Source organism: Parasteatoda tepidariorum, chromosome 1, assembly GCF_043381705.1.
Source record: "Parasteatoda tepidariorum isolate YZ-2023 chromosome 1, CAS_Ptep_4.0, whole genome shotgun sequence".
Classification (NCBI taxonomy): domain Eukaryota; kingdom Metazoa; phylum Arthropoda; class Arachnida; order Araneae; family Theridiidae; genus Parasteatoda; species Parasteatoda tepidariorum.
This window is the reverse complement of record NC_092204.1, coordinates 83,091,276-83,108,280: the sequence shown is the minus strand read 5'-3', so window position 1 is coordinate 83,108,280 and position 17,005 is coordinate 83,091,276. Positions and strand designations below refer to the sequence as shown.

Here is a 17,005-nt window from a genome sequence, read left to right as displayed (position 1 = left end):
TTGTGATAGCAAACCCGCATTCGGTAACCTTGACATAAACTGATTCTGGTGTAAAAAAATATTTAAAAGCTATGAAGGAAATTAATAACAAATATATAACTAACTGGTGTAACTAGGAACGGTGGAAATATTTTTTCTCCAGAAAATAAACACTCGTAATCTAAAAAATTCAATTATCACATATATCACAGCATTTAAAGATGCAGTGATCACGAAAAACTCAAAACGTATTTCTTTATAAAGAAAAAAATATGCTCAATGTTTTTAAAAGCTTTAAGATTAAAATAGCTTTTTAAAAACAGGCTTAAGTTAACCAGGGGTCTGTCCAGACATTTTGTGAAAGGTCCGTTTTTGTAAAATTGTGAAAAAAATTACTCCTAATTTGTGAATATAAAATAACGTTAAGTCCCATTCTTTCAACCAGGGTCCGCTTTTGTGAATTTGTGAAAATAGGGTCCGTTATTGCAAAAAAAACTTTTTCAAGGAGTTTTTTAATTGCAAAGACATACAAGAGATTATGCTCAACACTGTAAAATTATAATTTAAAAAAATTATATTTTAAAAAATAAACAGCAAATACAGCTACTAAATTAACGATGCAACATACAAATATTTGGTATTTAGCCTTATACTGCTGAAAGCAGAATATTCATTTCCGACGAATAAAGGAAGAAACGTCTGCCGAAGACAAAATTTAGTTCCGTTTACATCTGTCTTTATCCCCCCCCCCTTCCTGGGAAGGGTTTATTCGATTAACAAAACAATAATGAAGATAAAACAAATTTGCGAAGGGTCCGATTTAAAGATAAATTATTTTGTGAAGGGTCCGTTTTTATGAAAAGATATTTTGTGAAGGGTCCGTTAACGGACCAAAATTTCTTCCAAACAGACCCCTGGTTACAGAGTTTATTTTTGATCATTAGTGTTTTGATCAAAATGTGAGTTATATTTTCTTGAATTTTATTGATTTTCTTGAATTTTATTGATGACTTTTGAATTTGATTAGTGTTGAGTTATTTTTGATCATTAGTGTTTTGATCATTAGTGAACAGTTTTTGTCGTTTTATTTTTGATCATTAGTGACCATTACTGAAGAAATCTCTTTTTACTAGAATAAAGTGCTTTTTTTTCATATTTTCTTCATATTCTAAATTCAACAGCGCTTAGCGACAAAACCTAACGTAGGAAATAAATTTGTAATCAATTTGCTTTCTAAAAGAGTCATACCATATTTTGTTTATTTCTTTTAAAAAATTATCTATTCTTGGACAAGTCTTAACTCATTCCGTAGTCAAACTTCATCATGGTATGATTTGAGTTAGATATTTCTTTTAAAAAAAAAAATTCTTATATGCGCTTATATAAACTAAATGTTTTAAGTGGAAAGTATAGATAATTAAAATAAAAAATATATAAAATGAAATTAAGATTAAGTTTTGAAATGAAATAGAAAGTTTTGGATTTAAATGATTATCGTCAATAAGAAAGTCTTAAAATAAAATATCGTCAGTAAAAAATGTCTGAAATAAAAATAGAGGTTATCGTCTTTGAAAAGAAATAATAAAGAAAGATAATAATCGTCAGTAAGAAAGTTTTAAAATGATATATCTTCAACAGGGATTACAGTCAATATGGAAACTTTTATCTAAAATATTTAAGATTATAGTCAATAAGAATGTTTCCAAGTGAAATAAAATATTGTCAAACTTTTTTGTAACGAACACAAGAAGTCGAACTCAAATTTATCTATAGTAATTTTTAAATTTAAACTTAAATGTCAAATTGCATTGTCTAGGAATTTGACTATTTTAGTACTTTAATGGCAACAATACTTTACCTCTTCTCTTTGAAGCTCAAAGTAGTAATACATCATGAAATGAAGACTACGAAGCGTTTCTAGGAACTGTTAAATGTTCACTTCTTAAAAGATTTTCACCGAAATTCAATTAGTATCGCATGATGTTCCATTTTTTCCCCTGGCAAAATTTCAATTCTAAACACGGAAGTTTAAAAACTCGTTTTGAAAATATGAATGACATCGGGAACAATTGATATCTAACAAGAAACAGCTGGATATTTTCAACTGAAAATAAAAGCTAGAGTTAATTTCATACTAAAAGTAATGATACAGGAAGACGAGAAAAACAAAATACCAATAGCGCTCACTCATTTTGAAAGAAATGTTAAAGTTCGGATATTTTGCGGTTTATTAAGCAAATATACTTGTCATTATGGAATAAGAGCATCTATTTGTTTATTCTTGTATCATAAAATAGGATTTTATTCGAAACGAGCTCGTTTTAACTATATATACGTTATATGTGGGATTTATATGTGTTATAGGTGGGCGTTTAATAAATGATTCTTTACCAAATATAATGTAATTTTTCGTAAAATGGTGAGTTACGAGAAACCATGCTCGCGAAAAAAATGTTAATTCGCATCCGGCGATTCGTCTACGGATTACGATGTTATAGTCCGCATTATTATTGGAATAAAATACACGAATCATTATAAAAATTTAAACATTCAAATTTTAGCTTATGAGAAAACCATAATAGGTTAAATTCAACTTCTTTACAAGGTGAAGATTCCCTACCTCTATATTAGTCCCTGCCCATAACTAACGTTCTGTATTGTAATTGCACAAAAGCCATTGTTTTAAGTCAGTGTTTCCCAAACTTATGACGTTTGTGTACCATTTCTAAATTTTTCGTAACGCTGTGTACCACTAATAAAAAAATGAATGTATTTTTTACTATAGAAAAATTGCACAAAAGTTAAAAATCACAACTGGTTGTTGACACCACTAATTATTAACTGTTAACTCTGCAAAAAATAGCCAGTAGAAAAATACGTAATCGTAAACTTTCATAGCTAGGTTAGTTTTTAAATTTTTATTTTTTTTTTTTTAANTTTTTTTTTTTTTTTTTTTTTTTTTTTTTTTTTTTTTTTTTGAAATTTTTGTTTGTTGCAAGATATTTCGCATAAGAAGGCGTATCCCCGCTAAACTGTTCCCGTACCCCTGGAGGTACGCGTACCACTCTTTGGGAAACACTGTTTTAAGTCAACGCTATGAACATGAATTACTTTGTTTCAAAAAATTTACACAATTGTGTCTAAAACAACATTACTACTTCAACAGTGAATCAATTTAACTGCAATTAAGCATATAAATAAAGGTCAAAGTGCCATACAATTTAAAAGCTAACATTTCCTTCATAAGTTCAAACAATCGATAGAAATTTCTGATCAATCAATTTTAACTAGAAAACACAATCAGCATATATGAAGAAAAAAATATGAGCTGAAAGAAATTAACCGATCAATCAATCAAAAGTTTGAACCACTATAAAGAATCGGCTGAATTCAGTATACGAAAGCCAATATTATGGCACTCGTTTTTACGAAACAAACTTAGGATATATAATAAATGTTAATTTTTAAGTCACGATACATTAACGCCTAGATTTCTGCCCGAACAGGTCAGTAGTCCAAGGCAATGATTTAGCATAAAGGTGATAAATGCATAAATGTGTTTAATTATATTTATTTTCGCTGATTTAATTAATTTAAAAGTGCAAGTTTTCGTCTCTTTCAACGTAACAGACGAACAATTAAAGATAAAAATAGCATTACTTAGTTAAAAATACATTAAAAAAGGTAATTAATAAAGCATAGCCAATTTGAGTCTGTGATTTGAAACAAAACAAATGCATCGTATACCAGGGGAACAAAATTTTTGTTGAATTTATATACAAATTTGAAATTATTTTTGCTCCAAAAAGCTACAGATTTTAAATTAACATTTTGAGTGTATTTTTTGCTGAAATATACAAGCTTAAAAGCGTTACATACGTGTCCTAACTCTCCTGGAAGTTCGTCACAACATTTAAGCTTGTATATTTCAACAAAAAATAGACTGAAAATCATTTAAAAAAATTGTAGCTTTAACAGAAAAACCTATTGTAGATTTGAAATCAGTAAAGTAAAAACATCCTAAATCTGTAAAAAATTCTCATGCAAAAAAATTTTTTCCCAGTGTAATTAATAAAACGAAATTCTTTCAATAATTATAATTTTAACTGTTGTAACAAACCAGGGTGAAAGCGATACGGAAAAGAGAAAAGGCTGGTAATAAAACCATTTCAGTTATTTCCAGTTTTCGGGAGGAGTTTACTTATTCTTTTTTTAAACTATTCAACAATATCTATTTTATCTTGGAAAAGGAGCAGATTTATATATATATGTTAAAATCTTAAAGAAATCTTGATATTTTATTTTTCTCAGAAAAAATGCTGTAATAAAATGACTTTCGCACCAGTTTTTCATCTTTTCCGTCTTGCTATATAAGGGCTTTCAGCCATATAACAAACAGAAAGTTTTACTCAGTAGTTCTGTAATAAACATTACAAATGAGTTGTGTCCTTTGCAATATTGGTTCCATGCCAAATTAAACCATGTTTTTGTCCAGTTGAGGAACAGTAATCACGTTAACGCATCGCATTAAAACATAAGAAAATTTAAGTGATATTATAATTTAATATTTCCCAGAAAGTTAAGCTTCTTAAACTTTCTGTTAGCTTTGACCCAATATTAACGAACAATTTTTGATCTAAACCGTATTTTTATTCAGCACCGTATTAAGATTTATGCAAGTTAAAGCGATATTACGGTTGATTATACGATACTATGGGTCAGCTAGAAAACACGATTCATTTTAACCTTATAAAGTTGCAACAAATTTATATGGTATCATAGTACAATAATGTACAGATTCTAATACATATTATTTTACGCAGTATATTTTCTTATTTATAATACACTAAAAACTTTCAGAGAATGGAAATTGTTAATTTTTGGGAAAATGCAGGTTAATGCCCCCTTAATGACATTTCAAACTTTAAATGTGGCTTTGATGAGAAGCATTAGCTCAAGTTTTGATCAGCATGACTGTAATTGGCCTTTATTCTTATTTATGGAGCAGGCGAAAAAGATAGCATCACTAGTTAAGAACCGCATAATAAAAGAATAAATTTCATAATTTTATCGAATGAGAAATTTTTTTTCTTCAATAAATTCAAAACTGTTCTGTGTCTTTGATTATAGGCACATTCTGTTTCGCCGAATTACTTTTACTAGATATTTTAATTACCTAAGCAGTTAATCTTGCTCTATTAAATATAGCTTGGAACACTGAAAATTCGTTTTTAACGAAACTGCTTCTTGGGGAATTCACAACATTTTTTATTAAATTATTATTGGTCGATTAGCGGCCTCCCAAGTCCTTTAACCACTTCTATATCTAACCATCTTGTTCTAGGCCTTCCTCTTTTTCTTTTTCCCTCTGATGTTGGAAAGGTTGGGTTTATTTTTAAAGGATTTTCATCGCTATATCGAAATACATGCCCTAGCCACCTTATTTGAGAAACCTTGATCATTTCTACTATGTTAGGTTCTTTGTATTTTTCTCTCGAAAATCATCATTAGGAAAAACAATGTAAAAAAATAATAAGGAGTTTCCCCGAATGTGTTTTTTTTTTTTTAAATCAATCATCACTAGGAATCAAATCCGTATAAGAGTACTCAAAATCAAAGGGTTTTAACCATCAAACAAAAAATTTTGGAAAACCTCTAGAATACATTACGATCAAAGATAATACAAAAAAAAAAGACGTAAAAAAAAGAGCGTCAAGTGATTTCGTGACGAAGTGATTATGAAAATTTATTAAAATTAAGATTATTTAAAACTCACTAATGTTGAATTGTCAAAAATTAGTTTTACTTCTGATAATATACGTGATTAATACACATATAAAATTTAATTTTTCGACAATCACACAGATCTTCTGAAGTTAATGCTGGTTTTTATAAAATGAATTCCATACTAATATATTCTAATTAAAACAAAAATTTCCATTTTTAAGCTTAACAGAGAGAAGTTTTCCATTAAAATTTCGTTTCGTAATACCAGAATATTAAGAGGTACTTAATGTTCTTACATAATATTTATGAAATAGAACCCAGAGCAAAAGAATAGAACATTTTCATTCTACCTACACAATAAAAATGAAGGCACCCAGGTGTTTAAAGAGCATCACAGTAAGGATTAACAATTTACATGTCTAATTTATATGCTCCTCACACAGTTCACAAAAGAAGAGAATTTTAAAAAGGTAACACGCAATCAAATTGTGTCACGATAGGTAAAATCACTTAAACGCGACGATGAGGCGTTGGGTGACGTCAGTTCTCAGAATAGGAAGGAAATAATAGAGCACGTGATTTAGCTGGTTGTTTAAAAAAATTAAAAAATTGGAACGAGGAAAGTTATGAGAAAGAAATGAGACGTGCCAAGGGAGTTTTAACACTATCTCGTGAATTGGACAAAACAATTATCATTAAATGAATGAAGAACAAAATTATGCGAGGAACATGTCAAATATTTAGAAGCCATTTTTATTTTATTTTGGCAAAATTCGGAGCAGTAATTGCTACACTTATGAAGTTGTTTGAAGTGGCAGTTTTAAAGAGTCAAACCAGATTCGAAACCTGACTATGGCGAGTCGATTTAAGGTGAATGTTAAGCTGCAATTTCTCTTGTTATTTGAGGTGAGGAAGTCTCGAGAGAAGGGAGCCAGCTCAGACACAATCTACGTCATCTGATTGGGATTAAAATTATGTTAGCATTTACGCCATTGTTGCTAAAAGATGAAGTTCTGAAATGCGGGGCTAAGTGCTTAGAAATAATTGATTGATACACCGAAGAGCCATTACATTATGACCACCCTCCATCTATAACAATGGGCTCGCCCAGGTTTTCATGGTTTCTCGCCCAGGAACAATGTTTTCATGGGGCACATTAGGACCCATAATCCTCATAGAACAATCCCTGACGTCTGTAAGCTACTTGAACATAGTTGCAGACCAGGTTCACCCATTCATGGCAACAGTTTTTCCTGCGGGGGATGGTGTTTACCAACAGGATAATGCACCATGTCATAAGGGTCGAATCGTCATGGATTGGTTCGAGGAACATTCCAGTGACTTTCAAGTCATGTCTTGGCCCCCAAATTCACCTGACCTTAATCCAATAGAGCATTTGTGGTCCTACTTGGAAAACCAAATTCGTGCTGCCACGCTACCCCCTCGCAATGTGAGGGAATTGCAGGACCAGTTGGTGAGCGCTTGGTATCAGAAACCTCAGACTACCTATCAGCACCTTGTGGAATCAATGCCAAGGCGGGTGCTAGCAGTTTTGAGGGCTAAAGGTGGTTACATGTTATTAGCAGGGTGGTCATAATGTAATGGCTCTTCGGTGTACATCTGACCAATTAATATATTGCTCCTAACTAACATAAAGCTAAGTGCTGATGTAAAATATCCTCAGTGGCAGACGAATAAGTTAGAATTCTTTTGTCATCCGACTAATCGAGTGAGGTTTTAATGATTTTCCCTGCGTTAAGCGCAATTACTGTTAGTTCCACCATACAGTCCTCCACGAAAGCAAATTTGTCCCAATGCTGAATCCAGGAACTGAATTTTGAGCTGGGTTGAAAATTAAAAGACAACCAGTAGAACATTGATAGGTGGAAATCAGACCTGAATAGGCTGTTCCAATTAAATTAATATCAGAAGTTTTGTCACAACAAACGTTTTGATATTTTTCTCAGTCAATAGATGTATCAATTTTAAATTTAATGAAGATCCCGTGGTCTGATATCTGTTGCGGCAATCGAATCTTTTAACTTAAGAAACCTTTAAAGAATAACAACATAATGAAATCAACATCGAATGCAAGATAAGACTTATTACCTTTTCTTCCCATGAATTTCATAAACATGAATTCCATGAAAATAAAACGTTCATAAGGGGAGAAAAATCCATTATCATTTTTATACAGGACCACGTAAACCAGTTCTTAAAATCAGCACTTAACTTTGGAGGGTAAAGTTTTCATAGCTGTAATTTTTCACCTATTTCCATTTTATTTAGTTTATTTTGAAATAATTAATATAAATGATTTTTCTAATTAAGTCAATTAGTTATTGAATTAATTCAAGATACAGCTTCGTTTTAAATTCAACACTATTTAATTTATAGAACATAATAAATTAAAGCAATATAGTAAATATTGTATCACAGCAGTTTGATAAGGAATTGGTACAGGAATTTTCTTTCATGGGATCTCAATGCTAGGTAATCAGAATCACAACAATTTATTTTCGAATTTTTTTTTAAAAATATAATTAAAATAGTTAGCATTGGATCTTACATCTAGTCACAGATATTTGCCACAAAAATAAATAACTAAATCTCAGAAGAAAAATAAATAAATATAAATGTAATAACAAAAAAATATTAAATCAACTCGATGACACCGAAATTCATCTCCATTATTTTTGTATATTTGTGAATGATCCCCAGACTAACAGTCTAATTTCGAAAAAAAGAAGAAGAAAAAAAGAGTAAACTAGAGAAGGGAGTGGAGAAGGGAGAACTTAGAGAGATCGAACACCATGAGAATAGAAGGAAGAAACAAGGGAAAGTTTCAAATGCAGTGGAAGAAAAAGAAGAAAAAAAAGAAGTTAAGAAACTTATAAGAAGTCGCTAGTCTCAAAATCTTGTCAAACGAGTTTTCCTTCAAGTTCTTTCTCAGATACTTAGGCGAATGTGTTTCGAACTAAGAAAAACAAAATGAATTTAAAGAAATTTCATGATTCGATGCCAACTGGTAACTAAAATTTAATTAAATCATTTACGAAACCGTTATTTCATTAACGAAAAATGAGAATATTGAATGAATCCATATACGTATTGAAGGAACTAAAAATTATAGTTTAATTATTGCTTATTATTGACAACACAATCATAAAGGACACTAAATAAGGGAAATTAAATACGAACAATATATGAATATAGTATTTCTAAGGATACAATTTAGAATCTTAATTAACAGAAAGATGTTACTTAAAAAGTACAAATTTTAATCATGAAATTGCAACGAGATTTCAGCTTTATCAATTGCACATAGCAAAAACAACACAACAAAATATGATAGTTTTTCTTTTTTCTAATAAAAAAAAATTCTATTTTTTACAAATGTCTTTTTGATTCTATTAACGGTTAAAAATTGCTTAAATCGGCTTTTTAAACAGGCTAAATCAACCAGTTTAAGTTGGTTTTCATTTATTTATTTATTCATTCTTGAAAATTTTTTATTTTTATTTTTTTTTTAAATTGACGTATGAAACATATTGCGAAATATTTCTTCTATTTGTAAAATTGTACCTGCATTTTTTTTTTTTAAATGTGTAACAAATTAACATAAAAACATTGATTAGAAGCTTTTAAGAGGAATAGGACGAAAACAAATCAATCATCCATAGATAATTTATCTGTCGCTTAGTAGTTATTATGCAGCATGGCTTTACTTGCGATTCAGCTTCCCTGCTAGCATGTCAAATAATTCAACAATTCGCTTAAAGATAAAAAATAAAGAAAAATAATAAAAAAATTAGATAGCCAGCAGATTTAAATAGAAAAAACTAAACCAAACTTTAAAATGTAAAATACAATTTCTGCTACTAAAAAAAAATAATAAACAAAAATGATGAACACAATAGAGAGAATATATGAGGATTCTGTTTTCACTGAAGAATAAATATTAAAACAAAGAAGTTTAATAAGTCACCGAAAAATATAAAAAGCAGATTTATATTATTTTAAATAGGCTTTTAGTAAAAAAGGACACGGAAATTTCAATGTATATATATGCATACAATTATAAAAAAACAGTTTAATAGTTATGTAACTAAAAAAGAAAAAGAATCTGTTAGATAATCGGAATTATATTTGTAAAAAAATATAAAATCCACAAAAAGTAGTTCGTAAAAAAATTTTTTTACATTTATATTTTATGATGAATTAAAAACCTTTAGTTCTCAAACCTTAGCGGAATCATTGCTTATGTAGTTATTTAATAATTTTAAAAAAAAGATGGGGGGGGGGATCAAAAGCGAATTTGAATTGCTGAACTTACATTGCTGCCAACTTGTACATAAAATGTAAGAGGAAATTTTTCTTATTGATAGCAACAAATATGTTTTAATTATTGGATAAATTTCGATTTTTAAAATTGAAAAAAAAAATTACATACCATGACAACAGTCGAAGTTAGTATGTTTATAAGTTACGTATAAGATATGTTTATGAGATATGTTTATAAGTACATGTTTATAAGATCTATTTGTGAGGCAGTTTTAAAACGTTAGCGTCATAAATTAATTTTTAAACAATTTTTACTACCACATGGTAAAATCTTGCCTAACGGAGTACAAGTTGGCAGCTAAGGATTTATTTGATAACAGTTTTTATAGAATTCATATGGGCAGTGATAAAAATGTAAATAATTAATAAAATATTCTTCAATGAAAAAATTACCGATACCTTACATTTACGAATGATAACAATAACGTAGCGCTTTCTTAAAACTGGAATATTACCTCACACTCAAAGAATAAAAGCAAGGTTGAAAATAAATATTAAAAAAATGAAACTTAAAACATACTCACTGTTTGTATAAAAAGAAATATTATATCATTCACTGCAAGTTCATTCAGTCTTTTAAAGTTATCAAATGGAACTTACCTAAAAAGAAAAATATATAATTAAGCTACAGGTAAAATAATTACATAATAATACATAGAAAAAAATACGTTAAGTAGTAATATACAAAATTACGGTTGAAAGTAAAAATATTTAGGATTACATTAGAAAACAAATGATAAATAAACAAAATAAATATATAAAACAATCAACGGAATTAACGCTACATTAAATACAAAATTATTTTAAATGAATCAACCAACTTAGTTTTGTTGTATATATAATTATAAATTTGATTTATAAATTTTCAACTTTCTTAATCGAATTTAAATTTGTTGAAATTATTCTGGAAAATGAACTTAAATAAATTATCAACGATTGTAAAAAGCAGAAAATGAGTTAGTCTTACATTAAAAATGGTAAAAGGTTGATATTAATATAATGGCAATTTTTTTTAATTCTATTTATTCGTTTTTTTTATTTAATTTAATTTTTAGGTTATAATTTAATTTATTTAATTTTTAGGAAAGTTGAAAAATTGATACATTTAATCAGTAGTTTAAAATTCTCAAATTTGCAAGAAGTTAAGACAAATATATTGCTGTCATGAGATTAGTAATGTTAAACTAAGCTATGAGTAGAAGATAATTAGAATTCCGGTATTGTAAAAAATTTTAAAAAAACGCACGTCCTTCATACCAAACCATAAATTTATGTTCGTTACAATTTCAGATTTATAACAGCGTGCGTATTAATTGAATCAAGATTAAATGTATCAATTTTTCAACTTAAGGAAGAGCAGGAATCCGGAGCTGGAGCCCGGAGCTGTGTTTTAACTGAAGCTTGCGTTCGAAATTTTACAATGCTCCAGAGGGCTCCAGCAATTTAATCTTGAAGATATTCAGGAGGATTACTGCATTGTAAAGACCTTGCCCGTTAATTGCGTTTAAAAGAAAAAGAAAACTGTTCTCGGCATTAATATAAATTTATAATGATTTAAGAGCAAATATGAAGGAGGATTTATTAGATTCAATTATTTTCTTAAGAATGAATAAGTAACTCAACTCTAAAGTAAAGTAAATTTATATTTTCTGCCTTAACTGATGATTATGTGATTTTTGTTTCTTTTTGTAATAAAAATTTAAAATTAAAATCTGAAACTTAAAAGCGCGCATAAAATTAATTATTAAAATTGCCGGAGCCAGTGTCTTAACGGAGCTGGAGTCAAAGCAGCTTTTCGGCTCCGGGTTTCTGAAGAAAATAAAATTTTTCAGGGTGTTTTATACGATTATTATTCATTCTTACAGAAATAATGATGAATTTCACAAGAAAATAAAACCGAAAGATTGCGGCTAGAGTCATCCAAAGATGGAATTTTTCAACAAGATTTGGCTCCTTGCCACAATAGCAAAAATTGAAGGAATGATTGGCCAAATAACAAAATGGCTGTTTCAGAGAGACCAGGAAACTCTCCGGATCTTAATTCAACAGTCAATCTATGGGCAAACTGCAAGTAAAGACTTTCAAAAAAACAAAATAATAATAAATAACAGAACCAAAAAATTAGTCTCATTTGTATTATGAAGAATCTATGCGAAAACGAGTGAATTCTGAAGTCGAATGAAGAAAATAATTATTAATTAAAAGCAAAATGTATCGATGTTAACTGTACCAAATTTAAATCAAAATTAATTTTAGAAGCTTATTTTTTTCAACAGATTTATTTAAAATTGGTCTCCATTAAAGAAAATTCTTCTCATTAAAATAGTAAGCAAAATGTCGTTTATAACAAAGATAACAAATGGGAAAAAATTGAATCGAACTATGTTTTTATCTAACCCATTCACAAAATAATTTATCTTCAAAATCACCAAAAGGTTAATCATTTCAATCTTATCTCTAACATCGTTTCCTACTTTTCTTTCTTTACAGCATTCATGCAAACAGAAGAAAAATAAAAATAAAAAGGGTTAGACAACTTAAAATTTGTTCGCTGACGATAATACTAAGCTGTTTACAAACGTGACAATATTCTTTAACTAGTTATTCATTGCCTTCTGTTGACCCGATTCCAGATTTTATAAGCACCAGCCGCAAAAAGATACAAGTTCGCTTTTTTAAGTAAAATTATTAAGCAACATTAAAGGAAATAAATTTATGAAATAATGCACGCGTTTAGAAAAAAATATATAAGTGAGTGTTAATTTATCGAATGCCGAAGCATTCAGAAAAACATAACAAATAAGTGTAAGGTAATTTTTTTTAAAAATGCAACAGCATTTAGGGGCAACTTTATTTAAAAAGAAAAGCAGTAATGTTTAGTAACGAGGGGTCTGTCCAGACATTTTGTGAAAGGTCCGTTTTTGTAAAATTGTGAAAAAATTACTCGTAATTTGTGAATATAAAATAAAGGTTGAGTCACAACTCTTTCAACCAGGGTCCTGCTTTTGTGAATTTGTGCAAATAGGGTCCAGTTATTGCAAAAAACTTTTTCAAGGAAATTTTAACTTGTAAAGAGATACAAGATTATGCTCAACACTGTAAAATTATAATTTTAAAAAATAAACAGCAATTGCTGTAACATTTGTTTTTTTTTTCCCGTTCGATTGAGGGTTTATTCGATTGAACAATAATGAAGATAAACAAATTTGTAAAGGGGCCGATTAAAAGATAAATTATTTTGTGANTTTAGGCTAAGATATTTTGTGAAGGGTCCGTTAACGGACCCAAATTTCTTCTAAAAAGACCCCTGGCAACAAAATTATTTAACTTCTTAAATAAGCGCAATTTTATAAAACAATGCAGGAGTGTTTAGAAGAAAAATTATAAAGCCACTAAAATTTGTGTACAATTAAGAAATAATGCAGGAGCGTTTCGAAGCACAGTTAAAATGAATAAATTTATCACATGATGTAATAGCGTTAAAATGCAAAACTTTAAAAATGCGTAAATAAACATACATTTATCAAATTATTCGCTTAACGAAACAAATTTTACAATATGATTAGGTACAATAAGAATGTACAATATAAATTAAATTATAAGAGGTATAATAAGGCAAAATATAAGAAGGTTACAATATAAATTAATCATATAAATTTATGACATAATACACACAGACCAGAGTAAGTTGACTTTACTTAGAGATTAACTTAGAAGGTAAATTTGTTTTGGTATTATTTCGTGCATCATGCGCTAATTTATATTAGCAACAAAAACGTTAATACTTTTTTCGTAAGCTATGGATTTTTAATTTTATAAAGAATTTAAATCCAGAATTTTATATTTATTTTTTATCTAATAAAAATTTTGGTACATGTCTGACCAAGGTACTATCCAAATTTTCATAATATCATAACTCATATTAAAAACTTTTTCCCAAATAAAAGATGTAAAAATAAATGACCGTGTAGAAGTTAATAGAAAATATCAATGTTACTATTTTCACTGATATGAAAATACATGTCCAGAATTTTAATTATGTGTTTGTTTTTTATTATTAATTTAAAAACGAAGATATTGGAATTTCTTGCTAAAAAACACCTGGAATATGAGAATATTCCATCACAATACCGAAGCATAAGGTTAGCGGCGAAAAGGATTAAATATACATGCACGAAACAGGAAGCTGCAACCTGGTTCCCACTTTTCCCGCCAATGCTGGGTCAAAGGTTAGTAGGGTGAAAAAAATGATTCAGGGTTGATAGCAGACGCGATGAATCAATTAAAGTAAAAAAAAAGAACAGGGGATCACAGAGCGAAAGAAAGGGGTTAGTTACAAAGAAGATAACACTAATAGCTTGCATTTAAAAAAATTACCCCTTACCTTCGTGAAAACTGGTAATGAATGGGAAGTTTTCATGTCATGGATGAAAATAGAAACAGAAAAAATCTATTGTAGAAGACACATAAATATTAGTATCATCCAAAATAATGAGTCCAATTTCAACAACAGATACAGACCAGCTTGCATGTTGAAACTATGTTTAATAATATAGATTCGCTAACCTTTAACCCTTTAACTTGTTTCTCTGCTTTGTGGCAATATCTTTGAATTTGACTGCTCTGCTACAACTTATCTTATATCTACAAGACAAATAATCTCAAGATAAAGCATTGCAGAACAACCAGTTCCTTAATCAGTTTTAAGATCTATTTGACTTTAAAAGTCATTCTTTATACCTTTTTACAATTCTGGTTTTTGGCCATTAAATTTTTAATTTTCATTTCAAAAATTTAATAAAACATAATAGTAATAATTTTAAGAGCCATCAATATCATAGAAAAGCATGTGCAAGTGTACAATCGAAAATAAGGATCGATAAATTTACAACCTGGCCAGAGTTATGACTATTTTATTTCTGTTTAGAATAATTGAGCTTAATTTTTATTTATTTATTTATTTTTTAATTGCAAGAAAGTGAATGAAACGGGAAATACGATACGAGTAACACTAACACAACACCATACCATACGAGGAAAAAGAAACACTCATACATGGAGTGTTATATATAAAATATATATGTATATAAGGAAAAAGAATGGACAGAAAAAACGTTATTTATTACGATGGTGCGTTAATAAAAAGAATTTGATTGAATCTAAATATATGTTGTTTATTTTGCATTTAAAAAAAACATATCGGTGTTAACTAATTAAAGAAAAATTTATTAATTAAAAAAATTAATTCTTGAAAAATTGCTTTCTCAATTATTGTGAGATAAAAAAAAAACGGATAAAAATACATTTTTCACATAAAGGCGAATATATTAAGAAAAAAAATACATTACGAAGGAAAAAAATATATTAAGAAGAGAAAAAAATATTAAGGGAAAAAAAATATTAAGAAGAAAAAAACTACAATTTCTTTCCCTCATTAGCGTAATTTTTGTCCTTTCTTATTAATTAATAACTGAAAAAAAACTATATATTATATTATGCATTCAAACTTAAAATTTATTTTCTTAAATGCCTGCATTTTATTAAAATAATTCTTAAATATAATTCCAATTATGTTTTCATATATGCAAATGAAACCTTGATTTTTACGAAGATAATCCTTTACATCGAATTAATTCATTTTGCTATTTATTCTATTTTCCATACCATTTTTCTATTTAATACTATTTTGAGCATTAAAAATTGACAATAAAAAACAAAAAAAATGTAAATGAATGCTTATTGAAAACCATATTGCGGAAACTTTAGTGGACATAAAATCCTAATTAAATACTAATCTTTAAGATTCATATTTTATTCAATACTTATATCGCCATAACTAATTAAAATAACAAATTTTAATTCTTGAGATATTATCTCATTCAAAACGCACAATGTCGTATTGAGTTCATAAATAGATAAATGGCTTTACCAGAGACCTTGAAAAGCAACTTTTTTAAACTTTACAAAAAAGTAGAAAACTGTTAGACCTTATAACATGGGGGAAAAGAATCTCAACGCAAAGCACGATCTGGCATTCAAGTTCTTCAGAACCTGATAGCGAAAGGCACGGTTGAATTGAAAGTAAAATCTTTATAAAACAAGTCATTTTTTTATTTTATTATGCAATAGGTTTTCGGAGAACGGAAACGGGTATTATGCAATTAAAAGAATGTACTGGATGGTGTGCTTAGAATAATATATATTGCAAACGACCAATTTTAGAACGAAGAAAAAGAATCTTAAGTTCACATGATGCGTAATTCCAAAAAAAGAAGTTTTTGCAAAAATATTTATTTTACAGTTATAACTCACAGTTATATATTTATTACTTACAGTTCATATTTATTTTACAGTTTATATTATATATAGATAAAATCACCATTTTATAAACTTTAAATTACTAATATCGGTAAAATATAATTTGCAATGAAGCCTTTCTCCCGCGATATAGCGTCCTATTAAGGTAGCAGTAATTTTGATGGACGATATTATGATTCAATACGGTCCGAAATTTCCAAAAATATGCAAATAAGCATTATATTTAAAGTTACAATAAATTTAAGAACAAGAAAAATAGAAAGATGTTAAAATATTTAAATCAAATCACAATTTACTTCAAGTACAGAGAAAAAAATTTGCCCTTCTTCTTCAATGCTGGATATCAATTAAAAAAAGCATTGCAACATTTTATAGAACTAAAACAAATTAAACACTAAATAACTACTGCCAATTGGGTATAATATAAAAAAAACACAACTACTTCCACTTAGTAGGAATAACATTTACCATGACGCAATGCTAAATTCTATGCCACTATCCACATAAATGCCACTATCCACATAAATCAATTATTAATCAAAAATCGAATATCAATTACTTTTCTTTATAATGCAATAAAATCTGGCGAGCAGCTATTTAAACGATCAAACACTTCGTTTGTTTATTTGTGGCTTGA

General features: G+C 28.5%; 1 protein-coding gene across 4 annotated transcripts in view; it reads right to left on the bottom strand.

Annotated features, from left to right (window-relative positions):
• Positions 1-17,005, bottom strand: part of LOC107444455 (BAH and coiled-coil domain-containing protein 1) — a 168,058-nt gene that overhangs the window by 93,291 nt on the left and 57,762 nt on the right. For 2 of the 4 annotated variants that reach the window (XM_043039086.2, XM_043039087.2), the window contains exon 2: positions 10,575-10,650. The exons of 1 other annotated variant lie outside the window; for it this stretch is intronic. The gene's annotated coding sequence lies outside the window, so the exon portion shown is untranslated. Of the gene's footprint in view, positions 1-10,574; positions 10,651-14,434; positions 14,605-17,005 lie in introns of those variants that run through there. One more of the 4 variants, XM_043039088.2, reaches the window with a different exon arrangement.